General features: G+C 41.9%; 1 long non-coding RNA gene across 3 annotated transcripts in view; it reads left to right on the forward strand.

The window, feature by feature from the left end:
- The window catches only part of LOC144761631 (uncharacterized), a 566,884-nt gene that overhangs the window by 248,463 nt on the left and 304,209 nt on the right, over positions 1 to 14,212 (forward strand). For all 3 annotated transcript variants that reach the window (XR_013595824.1, XR_013595822.1, XR_013595823.1), the window contains exon 2: positions 11,818 to 11,912. This is a non-coding gene — a long non-coding RNA (uncharacterized LOC144761631). The remainder of the gene's footprint in view (positions 1 to 11,817; positions 11,913 to 14,212) is intronic.

A 14,212-nucleotide genomic window follows, 5' to 3' on the forward strand; every position in this document is an offset into this window, starting at 1 on the left:
GCACCTATCCACCTCCAAGGCTTTCAGACATTCCATTCACCGGCTGTCGGATCTAAACAGGGCAGACACAAGGGGGGACTATGTACCTATATTAGTGTCTCAGTGGGTCAGAGGATCAGGAAAACACTATTGAAAGATTCCTTTCAGATAATTGCATTAGATATTGCCCCGTCCTTGTCATTGCTAATTATTAATTTTTACAACAATCTCCCTGTAGACCTATTGGAGAAAGCCATGCTTAACTTACATCAAGCCCTGTGCACGATTAAAGAAACTTTGGGCGTGGAATGTGCAATTCTTCTTGCGGGAGATTTAAACTGCCACATCTGTTTAAACACAGTAAGAGATGGTTGTGACATCTATGATACATATCCCTCAGACCCTGGTTTTCCCACCTTTAGTCATTTTAAGCACACAAAGTCAGGTGACCTCTTTAACACCTTTGTTACCTCTTTTAATCTACATTTGGTAAACGAGCTCTTACAGACCCCATGCCTCACCAAACCAACCTTTCATGGCAGAGCAAGGAACACTAGCATAGACTTTTTATTATTTTCAAAAGCACATGCAGTGTTAATACGAGATTGGGACACACTCGATCATCCACACAGTGACCACTATCCTCTCTCTATGACTTTAGACTTATCGGGACCACCGCAGAGCCGGAATTCACAAATAGATATTTATGAACAACCAATTATGCTGGGAGCCAAAAACGGCTATTGTCTCAAATGGGATAAAATCAACCCAAAAAACCTCCTAAAGAACTTAGTTAACAAAAGGAGGGAGGAGATTCATATCTGCCTTTCAAATAAGGACAATCCCGATGACATCTGTAATGCCTTCATCAAAATCCAGGGAACTTTGAAACAACTCATGTCGAGACAGTATAAAACTGGTATTATCGCGCAAAAGGGGTGGTTTGATTCAAAATGTACGAAGGCCCTGAACTCCCTAAAGAACTTGCTCCGCGTCTTACCTAAACCTCAACTAGAAATATGCCAGGCTAGAAATAAATATCGCATAGCCATAAAACAGAGAAAAAGGGAACTGAAACAGGAAGCTTGGCAAAAATTGGTGGAAACATCGCAGTTGGCCGACATGGCAGCGTTTTGGAGACTTATTAATTCCCCCCTGCCATGGGTAAAAATGCCCGAGAGGATTTTGGACATGGCAATAAATGGAGAGATGTGGGCGGCGCATTTCCAGAAGCTCTACTCCAAACCTGTATGTTCAAAAAACCTCAACCCGGATTTATTGACTATAAACCCAGCCCGGGACAGTCCATGCCAAATCCTTTTTTCACTTGAGGAGGTGGAATCAGCCATCAAAGAAAGTCCACCCGGGAAGGCCCCGGGACCAGATGCAATCCCAGCGGATGTGTATAAGGCAGAGATGGAATTTTGGGCTCCCTTACTGACCTCTGTCCTTAACTCCATAAACCATACAAAGCTCCTGCCAACTTGGGGAGAGGCCATATTAATACCAATTTTCAAAAAAGGAGATAGGCACCTGCCATCGTGCTATAGGCCTATATCCCTCCTCGATACCCTGATGAAAATTGTTGGACGCATAATCCTGAAAAGACTAACCATCTGGATAGAGGAGAAAGACATACTCTCGAAATTACAATACGGTTTTCGGTCTGGCAGAGGTACAATTGAACAGGTCCTCAATTTACATCTAATCCAGTCAAAATACATCGACACCAAAAGGCACAGTCTCTATATAACATATATAGATCTCACTTCAGCTTTTGACTGTGTCCAGCATGACCAACTATGGGACATTTTAAACCGTATCGGGATGGATCCATCAATCCTTCTTTTCATTAGGGCCTTGTATCGTGAAGCAGGAGCCAGAGTGAGATATGGACTGAAGGGAGAGTGCTCGCCACGTTTTAACATCAATAGAGGGGTTAGACAGGGGTGCATCCTGGCCCCCCTGCTTTTCTCCCTTTATATAAATGCGATTGGCGAGCATCTGAAAACAATCGAGTGCGACTTCCCAAAAATAGGAGGTGAATCGATCCCAATCCTGCTTTACGCAGATGACGCTGCGATTCTATCCCAGACCAGAATGGGCCTACAAAAAGCAGTATCAGCTTTTACGACTTTCATGAACGACAGGGGCCTTAAAGTGAACATAGCAAAATCGTACACCATGCTATGTAACAAAAGTTTAAAAAAAAACCCATGCCCCATCTTCATTGATGACCAAAAACTGGAGACAGTGGAGGCATTTACATATTTGGGAATTTGTCTACATAGAAAGCTATCCTGGAAAGCGGCAATAGAGAAGAGGAAACTTGCTTTCACGAGAGCGATTGGAGGTCTCCGGGACTTTGCAGGAAAGATAGGGGGTAGACCGGTTAAACAATTATTAATTGTATACAAAGCAAAATGCATATCTACTGCTACCTACGGGGATGGTCTCTGGGGCATAGACAAAAATATTTCACAGATACAAATTCTGGAAAACCAATTTTTAAGGTATCTTCTCGCCGCCCCAAAGGCAACCTCTGTATATAAAATGCATATTGAATTGGACCTCCCATATATAACAGATACCATTAAAACTGAACCTCTCCTGCTTTGGCACAAAATTTGGACCACCCCGGAGACGGCTTTTAATAGAGAGGTGCTACAAGACATTCTTAACTTGGAAGGGGCTAAATACTTTAATCAATCAAACTGGCTGATCTATGTGAGAAATTTCTTCTTTGAAATTGGGCACCAAGAATGGTATACAGATCCTTCGTCACTAGAAAACATCTCGCGAAAAGATCTGAGAAAGAATTTAATGGCCCATCTGGAAACAGTCAGATGGAACAAACAGAAACTTTCTGACACCATCCGGGCATACCAAAGGGTGACACCTCGCAAGGGGCTCCAACCATATTTATCAATAGCTTTTCCGTGCTACACAAGGATGTTACTCACCAGATTTAGAATGGGCTCTTTTTATCGATATGTAACTTTCCCAAATTGCAATGACTGGTCACGGATCACCTCTCTTTGTCCCTGTGACACTATTTCAAAACAATCTAATATTCACACCATCCTCTTTTGTAAGTTTTTTCAGTTTCTGAGAAAACCCCTATTATTACCGTTACTAAAGAGATGGAATATCAGGACATGTAAAATGGCTTTTGAGCGGTTACAGGAACTGGAAGATAAGGAGGTGATAACCAAAATGGAACAGTTTTTAAAACTAGTGATAAAATGTAGGAAAACTTTAGATTGAATGTGGATTTGGTGATTACTCTTATGTGTTTTTTACCTGGTTTTAAAGGCACATCTTTTGAATTTTTAATGAGATTTTAGTATGAAATTTTTAAATGGAAATATACTTGATCATTTGTAATATAAATGCATTTATTCTTTTGCTTTTTTAACTATGTATATGAAGGTATGCTTATATGATATTTGTCTAAATATCGAATAAAGCTTATTTTGAACCTTTTGAACCTTTGGCTAAGCCAAGACAGGTGGTTTGTTGAACGGTGTCATTTAAAAATATCATTTGTTCTGGGATCATGCAGGCTCTAAACAAAGCTTCTAAACCCTGTACTTGCCATTCTTTTGTACCCCAAACACTTTTCAAATCAACATGTTTGTCCCAATAATCAAATCCAAAAGTATTCATTTTTTCAAAGAAAGAATCTGAATATATCAATTTTGTGTTGGTTATCATGGTTTTCATCCCTGTCTTGTTTGACAATTTGTAATAAAATGTTTCAGCATTAGTTATGTTAAAACCTGAAAAATATGAATATTTGCCATACACGGTTCTAGAGCTCCCTTTTGGAGGTGTAGCACAATGTTCCCATTGATTAAAATTTAAAACATTTCTAGGTTGTGCAGATTTATGCAAGAAATGGTTACCATAATGGTTATAGCAGTACATGCTGTCATAATTTGTAGAACCCTGCAAATAATCATGTTTTGTAAATTTAGCAGACATTACTAAGTCAGACATCATATTGTTTATACTTTCAAAGTCCCAATCATCAGCAAATGAGTTTGGTTTTGCAAAGTCACTCAAGGAGATCTTGATTTGGTGTGGATATTTCAGGATCTCGACCGGACCATAAATTTCATAGTCAGTGTTGTCCCAGGCTACCCCACCAGGTATTGGAATTGCTGTGAAATTGGCTGAAGAAAGTTCTGAAGAAAGTTCTCGTTTCTCGACGTGTGAAGATGTGTGTGGTTTGAGGACCAAGTTGATGTTCTGACTTGCTGTGTCCATTTTAGCATATTTTCCCTCAATGAAGCGTCCCAAGGTAAATACCATGATGAGCCAAAGTATGAGGATAAATGCACCAAAACCCACCCAAAATTCAATCCATGGAGAAACTAGATATGTTTCTTTCAGTTGTTTCAAAAGTTCCTTCGCTTTGTCTTTAAAGGATTTTGATGATGGCTGTGTCTTTTGTTCGTTGAAGCCTTCAGAGGAATCATCGAAGTTGATGAAGTAACCGGATGCAGTTCTGTCAATTGTTCCAATTGGTTCATGATTTTTGTTTCTTGCATTTTCACTTGGTACTTCTGTATAGATTGGTGTGTCTCTGCTAAATGTCTTTATTTGGGTTTTCAGAGGTCTAAGTTCTATTGCATTGTTGCATAGTCCTTGTTGTTCTTCTGTAGGCGTTTCGAATGTGATGAGCCTCTTTGATAGGACCTCTGTACTGGTAGCAAACCTTGGTGTTCTGCTACTTATTGGGAGTCCACTTGGCCTACTGTTGGTTATCGGCCCCACGTTGGGCGCCATGTAGTGTAGCTCCTATTTTCCCAATAGGCTCTGCGCATTGGAATAGTACCTACAGCAGTAAAGGCCTAGGCCAGACGTTAACTAGGTCTACTACTGTCGAAACTAGACTTAATTTTTGGGTTTGCCAGCTAAGCTCAGAGTTCGCTAGAAACTTTCTCGAATGTTCAAGGAAGGATGAACTCCCCTGATTAGACAAGAAGGGATTTAGTTTCTGACAACCATAGAACATGACAACTTTGCTCTCCCCTAATCAAGAGTCAATCTCGAGAGTCGTGTGAGCACAAGGCAATTATTTTACTCAGTCAGTACGTGCATTCTTAGTCTCATCAGAATGTAGAGAAAAGGAAGAGACGGGCGTGTTCAATAAAAGATGTTATTTATTGATCAGTCTCTTTTCTCGTACAAGAGAAATGGATCGATATTATTGCAATACTTATAGTTAAGTAAAGTGCATACATTAGAAGCAATAGTATAAAATAATACTGTAAAAACATTGATATGGTTTCTGAGCCATATGATGTTTAAAATGATTAAAATATATTTACATACACATATACATTTGACTAAACGTACTCAACTGGTGTTTCTAAATACGCCTACCCCGTGTACCTGACCTAAGTCTAATGCGTGGGCGGGAATAGAAAGTTACAGTTTAGTTTAAGTTTGTTTTTGCCAAGTGAATAACTAAAGAATTCTCTAGGAGGGGTTATTCAGTTCTGTACCTGGAATTTAGGATGAATGAGGAATGGTATCTCTTTCTCTGCTCTCGATATTCCAGGCTGCCTGCGAGGGCTGCCCAGAAGCGCCGGTGCTGGGTCTCTCGGCTTGAGATAGCAGCGCGTCTCTCAGCGCGTCAGGAAGGCGGGGCTGCTGCCAGCGGGGTCTGCTTCTGCTCTCGGCTTCGGCAAGTATGGCTGCTCCGTCTTGTCACCACGCGTGTGTTTGCATAGGGCAAGGTCGGCAATATTTATACCTTAAAGGTGCCGAGATTGACGTAAGGATGGACATAGGTACGTCAATAAAGATGTCATACGACTTGCTCGTTAGCACATTCTTTACTAAAGTTCTCTGTGAAATCAAAATAATGGCCGCACGGATTATCCAGGTTGTCATAGGTTTGATTTGTTATGAGAACGTCGTATGCCTTATCAGGGGCTGGAGGAATGTCGCTTGTCTAATTAGATCTCAAGCGTTATGACCTAATCAGATAACACGTTCCTGTGCCGTAGTGTGACTGCGTCAGATAACGGTATCTGCATCATGGGGGATTTCTTGCCTCATGGGCTGACTGTTAGTTAACTAGCTAGTAAGTTTAACCAGAATAGGGTCCGGAATAGGGGGATCGAATCAGAACCTATAGAAATACACGACAAGTCCTTCTCCCTGGCGCACCGCATAACCGAATGCAGGTTGCCAGGTCAAACAACTAAAGAATGGAACATATAATCAAATGCAAACGATGAGTAATAACAAAAATCATTCCTTACTCTGAGACACGAGGTATACAACCTACTAAACATTCCTTGTGCAAAGGCACGAATAGTACAAACTTACTTAAAGGGAAACACACAAGGCCCCAGGCATTAAACAGAAGGAGTTTCTGTAGCCCATCTGCAATTACTCTACAAATACCAACACATACCTTTTGTGCTGAATCTTCATCTGAATGAACAATTAGTAGCAAAAATGATTTAAATATGTTTTGGGAAAAATCTGTGCTCAGTGATATTTTGAGCAATAAGGTAGTCCCAAGTGCCTGCAAGTCATGCTTAGTTGCCTCCAGTATTTCAGACTGCACTGATCATATGCTCCACACCTTAGTGCGTATTTCATTAGGGCCAGCAGGCCAAGTCCAAGCCAAAGGAGCAGGCAACCCTAACTGTCTTTTGAATATGTTTAGTCACATTAATACAGAAGAGCGTTCATTAGACAGTTTCAGTACATTTCCATCTGAGTGGGGAGTAGGTTCCCAGAATTAAGTACATTACATCAATATCATGAACATGGTTACAAACATAGAATAGGGGTCAGTCTGAAGATAGTTCAGAACACAACATCAATAATTTACTTTAACAACAATGAGATAATCATTAACATTTTCAATACTAGACATAGCTACTTCAAATTGTTTTAAGGTATGAGCAGTATGCCACTTCAAAATCATATTGTCTATTAAGAGTGACTGCACTGCACCATGGGTGGGTATCAACATAGCGCTAGGGATCGCCCACCAGTCTGAATGTCCCTGCCTCGTGTCCATGATCATAGAAATAGATTCTGAGATAATGTCACTGGAATTGATTTTAGTTGTAGGATTAGTGAATACCCATCGGACCATATTAAGGACGTTTTCTTCTATACCAAACAATTTCATGGTCTGGAAGAGGTATGGACATTCCAGTCCATCAGATGTCTTCTCAGCATCCAGAATAAGTAGCACTTCCTCGCTTTTATCTTGCCTTGCTGACCAAAAGAGACACATTAGGGACCTCATGTGATCTCAGTATGATTGATGTGCAACAAATCCAACTTGGTTTTCTGTATCAAAAAGTTACTCTACAATGCCATGAAGCCAGTATCGTGAGTAGAATTTTCATGGCACAGTTTCTGAGAGAGAGCTGTCTGTAACTGGTGCAGGAGAGTACATCCTTTTCATGATTTACGATCATAGATATGTGTGCTATGATGAATTCCGTGTGGAGGGAGTCCTTTTCCATTGCATCTCGAAAGATGCACCATAGGAGTGATACAAGTTGTGACTGCTGTTTTGTAAAAGTTGAGTAGAAAGCCATCTTTCATGAGGGTTTTACATACCACTGTGTTTGTTATTGACCTGGGGTTTTGTCTTCTGTTATTTCAGGGTCTAGCTTTCCTCTAAAATGAGGTGGCAGCATAGGAAGAATTATTTTATTCATGAAGGGGTTTTTACTGGCAGTAGTTATTGGATAGTTAGAGTTGTAGATATTGGTATAAAAGGCAACAGATTCCTCTGGCATATATGCAGGATGTGATATAGTTGTACAATTCACCGTGTCTATTGCTGGGATAGTCAATTGAGCTTCCAGTATTTACAGTTGCCATGAAAGATGATAACCCTCATTTTCACTCTGTCCATACATTCTGCATTTGATTTGAGTTAGGTCTCGTTCTGCTACTGTCGTCAGAATGACATTAAGTTAAAATGTTTTCTTTGACAGGGAGTGCGAAAGATCCAGAGTAGGTGCATTGCAATCTATGATGTGCAGCTTTTAGATCACAAATGTTAATTCATTTTGTTTATTTGTTGCTGCTTTCAATGTGTTGTTTGAGTCTCTGATGAGCATGGTTCTAACATAGGTCTGGACAGATTTAGCTCTGCATCTACTTGTTTGGTGTATCTACATTGGTTTTCTATGCGAAAAAGAGCAAGTTTCAAACTCTTATGCCATGTTCATGAGGCACTGCATAATACTGGACCTGTGATCCGGCAGGCTAGAGTGTAGTTTTACAAGCCTACTCGGGATCTGTGATCCAAGCATTTAGCCCTGGCCATATCCAAACAAGTAAGAAAAGTCTGGTCTGGTAGCCAATCGTTGTCCCATTTAGCAGCAGTCCAATGGAATTCTTTACCCTTGGACATTCAACTTATTGATAAATATCTTTCATTTAGACAGAAACTAAAAACCTGGCTTATTTCCGGGATAACATTCTTTCCTTTGCTCTTATGGTATAGGATTCTATTTGTGATGGTAAGAATAGGCAGTTTACTAGCACGAAACATCGCCAAGGGGATAAGTGTTGTGCTTCACAAATATGGTAGATAAATAAATAATAGGTCTTACCTGCTGGCTAGAACATTTGAGCGCAAAAGACTGATATCTTAATAGAGGACTAGGTAGGTATGGAGTAGATCTTTGAGTTTCCTTTTCTCTTCAGGGAATTTCAGTGTCATAACATTGAGTGTCCATTTTGGGCTTAAGGGAATACCAACTGGAGATCCAGCATAAGGCAAAGGGATGCATGGTGCAAAATCCTACTGACTCCAACCTCACATGGTCAGACTTTTGAGAGAGTTGACAAATGTACCAGGAAGAAATCAATCCTGGATTCGGAGAGCATCTGACTGGTAAGTATGCTCTTTTCCTGTTTGATATAAGAGGCACCAATGATGTAGCAAAGCATGATTCGACATAATGTATTGAGAATGCCTTTGTTGATGTCTCTGTGGTGGGACCTGGTAGCAGTTTTGTAAAGGAATAGATCTGAAACCATATTCCATTTCCAACAGATGACTAATTTGTTTCACCCAAATTCCATGATCAATCTATTTAGCTTGAAGAACCAGTTTCTCTTGACACCTGTTTGGGCATGGATAGAGCTGAAAAAAAATGTGGAGTCCATCATTCTCATCTTTGCAAAAATAAATTTGCCTGTGTCATCGATCTAAGTTTGCTGTATTCGTGCAGAGAGACTTTTGTGGATGAGAATGGCTACCCAATTCTTCCTGTTAGTGATAATCACTTCATATGTAAAGCCAGTGTCATCCATTAAACTAGAGGAGAAAATCACTCTGCCATCCCAGTCTATTGACAGTTTGTTAATTCATGTGTTTAAAGATGAGCTTCCTGTAGAAGGACTATATCCAGTCTTTAAATTTTCAAACTTTAAATTGTTTATCCTCTTAATATTGTAGGTTAACCCATTCACATTAAGTGACTATATGGCAGGTCTTTGTCATTGTGCTGAGTCATATTAGAATGAGGCATTGTTACTTATTACCCTTGGAGAAGGAGAGTGTCTAGCTTGTTGTTGAAACGAGGGCAGCCACCATGTTTCCAATAGGGTTCAGGTAGCATGTGCTTACTCCAATGTAGTTCTAAATGTCTAGCAAAAATGGTAGATATGTTATGGTGCATAAACGAGAAGAAAAAAGGAACTGTGAGACATTCAACTTTAGATTGGGTAGTAAATGCATCTGAAGTGTGGTCCCTTGCCCATAGTAGTAGCAGTTTGAATAATTCTTGAGTAGTCAGAGAGTTGTGGATTGAGGTGGACAAGCATATGTTCTTGCAGTGTGGTAAAGGCCTAGGGTTAGATTTGAAATGTTTTTACTCAATGCAACTCAGAAAGACAACCTGCTGCACTGCATGAAAGGGAGAGGGTAGGAATGCACCATATTTATCAAGATATGGTGCATTCCTCCCTTCTGCTAGCGCTGGAGCATGATCTTCAGCTTAGCACCAATGCAGGCCCCTTGTACCATGAAGTAAGGGTGCCTGCGCTGGAGGAAGGATTGTTTACGTGCTGGAAAGGAGACCTTCTTGCACAGAAACAATCATTAGATGCATTTGCCTCTTTCTAAGTGTGCTGCAGATATAGTAAACTTAGATAAAGGAAACAACAAGGAGGAATAAAGATGTTTTTTCTTCTTGCACCTCTGATGGGAAGGTGAACAGTATTGACACATTCCCAGGTATACCAGTGTTGATAAATCTGGAAATGCTTCAGAATATATGAGTTGATGCAAGGAAACACACACGCTCCACCCATATATTGCACACATCATGCAGAGTAATGCAAGGCAGTGACTTGTGCTCCCTTGCATTACTCCAGATTTACTAAGACACATAGGGCCATGCAAGATGGCCTTCCATGGCTTGGTATATCTCATCCTAAGTTTTGCATCACACTATGTCCCCTTGCATGGCACAAGCATGATACAAAACCTTAATAAATCTGGGATGCAGTTCACAGGGGGAGGTAATTATGGTTTTAGTGGTGTGCAAGGTTTATCTCTGTCAGAGGATGAGGTGGGATTGACTTTTTGATTATTTCTGTCTACGTCTCCTCAGTTGTGCCGCAGGTACCAGTTTGCACCGTGTGCCATTTTCATTGCTTAAGGACTAATGTTTATGTCCATGTGTGTGGGCATTGGATGTAATATCTCCAGCCACTGTTCCTGTATATATGGGTCAATAGATTCTCTTGTCTTTCCATTTACTGTGACAATCATGTTTGGCGATTGCAGTGGCCCATATCAGAGGTCTAGTTTTTTTTAGATGCAGACAGAGGGCCAATAATTTCCATGGCTTGATGTAAGTGTCATAAGAGAAACCAGTTGAGAACGTAACTGTCTGGTCCTTGTACATATATGGGGAATGTTTCTTTACTGCTTTGATAATTATCCTCACCTGCTGGAATCTCTCCAGTTTAGATGCCTGGGTAAATCTTATGTAGATTGTTTGCATTTTAATGCTCTGTGGACGCTCTGAGAGTATACTTTCTGTAGAATTTCTGGAATAGATATCAGGAGGAAGGTAATCATTTCCATTCCTGGAACCCTGAATTGGGATGTATTAATCCTGCAGCTTCTATCTTCAAGGTTAGCAATTTTATGTGCTCCACAGCTTTTTCTCCAGATCGTTGTGTCTGCCTCCTTGTTCTACAGTGCCGCCATGTGCCGATTTGTGGTATCCAAGGAAGAATTGTTAATGGCCATCTTACTGGTAAGGCCTTCAGTTCTTTTTTGAGTCTACAATACACTGTTTCACCATGGATATGGACGACTGTATGCTTTTGAGGTCTGTTATAATTACTTCTAATTTTACCCTCTGATGTGGCCATGTTTTCCATACTAGAGGGGTGCTTCTGCAAATTCACAACTTCAGATAATAAGAGTTGTCTGGCTGCCTTTCCCCTAGGCATCAGATAGTGATAAATAGGGCCAGACGTGCGTGGTAGAAAGTCAATACATTACATAGCAATGATGCCTCTCGACCCCAATTGCCACAAGTAGTAATGCACCCCCTGTAGTGCCTCACTACTGCAGAATGATGGAGGTTTCAAGTGTTGGGCACTCACTGCCCACATTGAGTGATACTCACCACAAGGCTTCAAGCTCTTTGTGTTCCTATACATGGGATACCTACAGCCTTACTGCAAGTTGGCCATCTGCAGATGGCAAGCTTCCAGTTTTATTGCTGATCTGTATTTTTATTAAAAGTGGTCTATCTGGATTATGTCATTTTCTGTTATTCATATTCTGCCTATTTCTTTTCTTCCTAGGCTTTGCCCCTCAGTGTGGCATTATGCACTTCTAAAAACCCTGCAATATCTTGTAGGCCCCGTGGATGACAGCGTTTTATTCGCCAGAGTCTACGGTGAGTGACTGCATTGAATACAATTCCCAATACAAGTCAGTGGCTAGTTCAATCTACTAGGGGGCCTACTAGTAGTGTTAGTAGCATGCTGATACCAGTTACTGGGAGTTGACAAGTGGGTGGTGAGGCATTTGTTCAGTTGGCGCAAAGTATTTATTTTCTGGTTCTCACAGCAAGCACCATGCTTGGTATCCTGGGAGGTGGCCCAGCATTTCTTGGATCTTAGCAGCACCAGCACCTTCCAGGTTACCAATATCATCATATTGATGTCTCTGCACCTGTGGTATGTCATGGGCTGTGTCTGACATGCAAAGATGAGATTGCATTGGGGTGAACTTGTGGGGCTCATTTCCGTTGGTGAGGTCGCTACGTTATCAACAAATCGTGCACCACGATGCATCAGGGCTCAGATCTTCATAGAGGAGTCCTGCGTGCTGGTATGTCCCTGGTTTGACTGCCAAGTTCCTTTGAGCAGCTGGAAAACTCTTTCAGATTGTCTGTATCAGAAAAGGATCAAGTATCCTAATTAAAGGGCAGACATTTACATTGTGGCATAGCTCGTCTCCCTTATAACCTTCTGTTAGAACTGGTGGTCTCTAGTTGGCTGAGGTTAGTACCTTAGTCTAAAATAGAGAGCCTTGCTTCTAAGTCAGGGAAAGGAAGGACACCTTCTCAGATAGCCCCTGCTCACCCCCTTGGTAACTTGGCATGAGCAGCTAGGCTTATCTCCAAGGCAAATGGGTAAAGTATTTGCAACCACGCTTTCAGTGACCCAGTGATGACACCACAAATGGACTCCACACGAGTTTCTTAAAAACAATTATATGTTTATAAAAAAGATTTACGATGAGACCACACGATAAAAATCCAGCATATGCGTATTTGTAATATTTCACCTTGCCGGTTATTAGGCCAGCAGGCCCTTGTAGGTTCTTTGCAATATTAATGAGAAATTCTCGATGATCCAATGCAGGCCTAATACAATGCTATGCAGTTTGTAATGCAAGAATCAGGCACTTTGTAATGTCAAAATAAAGCAGTTTGTTATGCAACAATCAGGCAGTTCGTAATGCAAAAATAATGCAATGTGTAATGCAACAATCAGGCAGTTCATAATGCAAAAATAATGCAATGCGTAATGCAACAATCAGGCAATTTGGAGTGCAAAAGTAATGTAATGCATAATGCAACAATCATGCAGTTCGTAGTGCAATTAAATTGTAACACTTAATGCAAAAATCAGGCAGTTCGTAATGCCAACAATAATGTACTCCGGCACAAATCACAGTGCTCTGGACGGTCTCTATGCCACTCTTACTGACTCTCGGTCAGTTACTGCCAAAATATGCCCCCAACACGGCTATGGTGAAACAAAGTGCAGCTCCACACTCCGGCCCTGGTACTGCCACTCCTTGGCAAGTATGGGCCGTGATAGGAACTTGAGCGGAGGCTCGTGCTGCAGTGATGGGAAAGACTGAGAGAGTTTCTCTCGTAGCCGCACCCCGCCCCAGGCGCAACACATGCACGCTAGCTGAGCGTTACCTGGGGGTTCGATCTCACTCTCCTCTCCTCGCGGCTTGGGCCTCCGATACAACTTTGTTGATCTTGGGCAGTGGAACACGGAACCCCGACGTGATGGTTCTAGGTATCTCCTTGGCAAAGGCAGGCTCGGGCCAGCGGCAGTGAATCCTCACAGCTCCTCTGGGGATGCCGGTCCAGGCCGCTGGCATTGGCGATCGCAGCCCTTCTGGTCATGCTGTCGATCAACTCAGAGAACACTACTGCTCCAAGACACACCGTCACGGGACAATTTCTCACAAAGGTCTCAGGCTGCAACAGAGCACACAGACACAGCGTCGCTGAGACTCACTTGAGCTCCTGGTGCACAGGATCACAGGGCAATCATCCTGAAGGTGTCAGGCTGCACAAAGCACACACACACAGAGTCACCGAGACTCACTTGGACTCCGGGTGCGTACGATCACAGGGCAATCCTCATGAAGGTCTCAGGTTCCAGAAATCACACGCACACAGCATCGCTGAGACTCACTTGGAACTTGGACTCCGGGTGCACACGATCACAGGACAATCCTCACGAAGGTTTCAGGCTGCACGAAGCACATGCACACATCGTTGCTGAGACAAACTTGGATCCAGGTGTCCACGGTCACAGGGCAATTCTTACGAGGGTCTCAGGATGCAGAAAGCACACACACACAGAGTTGCTGAGACACCCATGGAAACAGGAAGCCAGCTCTCCTCGGGCCCTTGGGGACAAGTTACTTCAGGACACAGCACAC

The sequence above is a fragment of the Lissotriton helveticus genome, chromosome 6 (genome assembly GCF_964261635.1).
Source record: "Lissotriton helveticus chromosome 6, aLisHel1.1, whole genome shotgun sequence".
In the NCBI taxonomy this organism is placed as follows: Eukaryota; Metazoa; Chordata; class Amphibia; order Caudata; family Salamandridae; genus Lissotriton; species Lissotriton helveticus.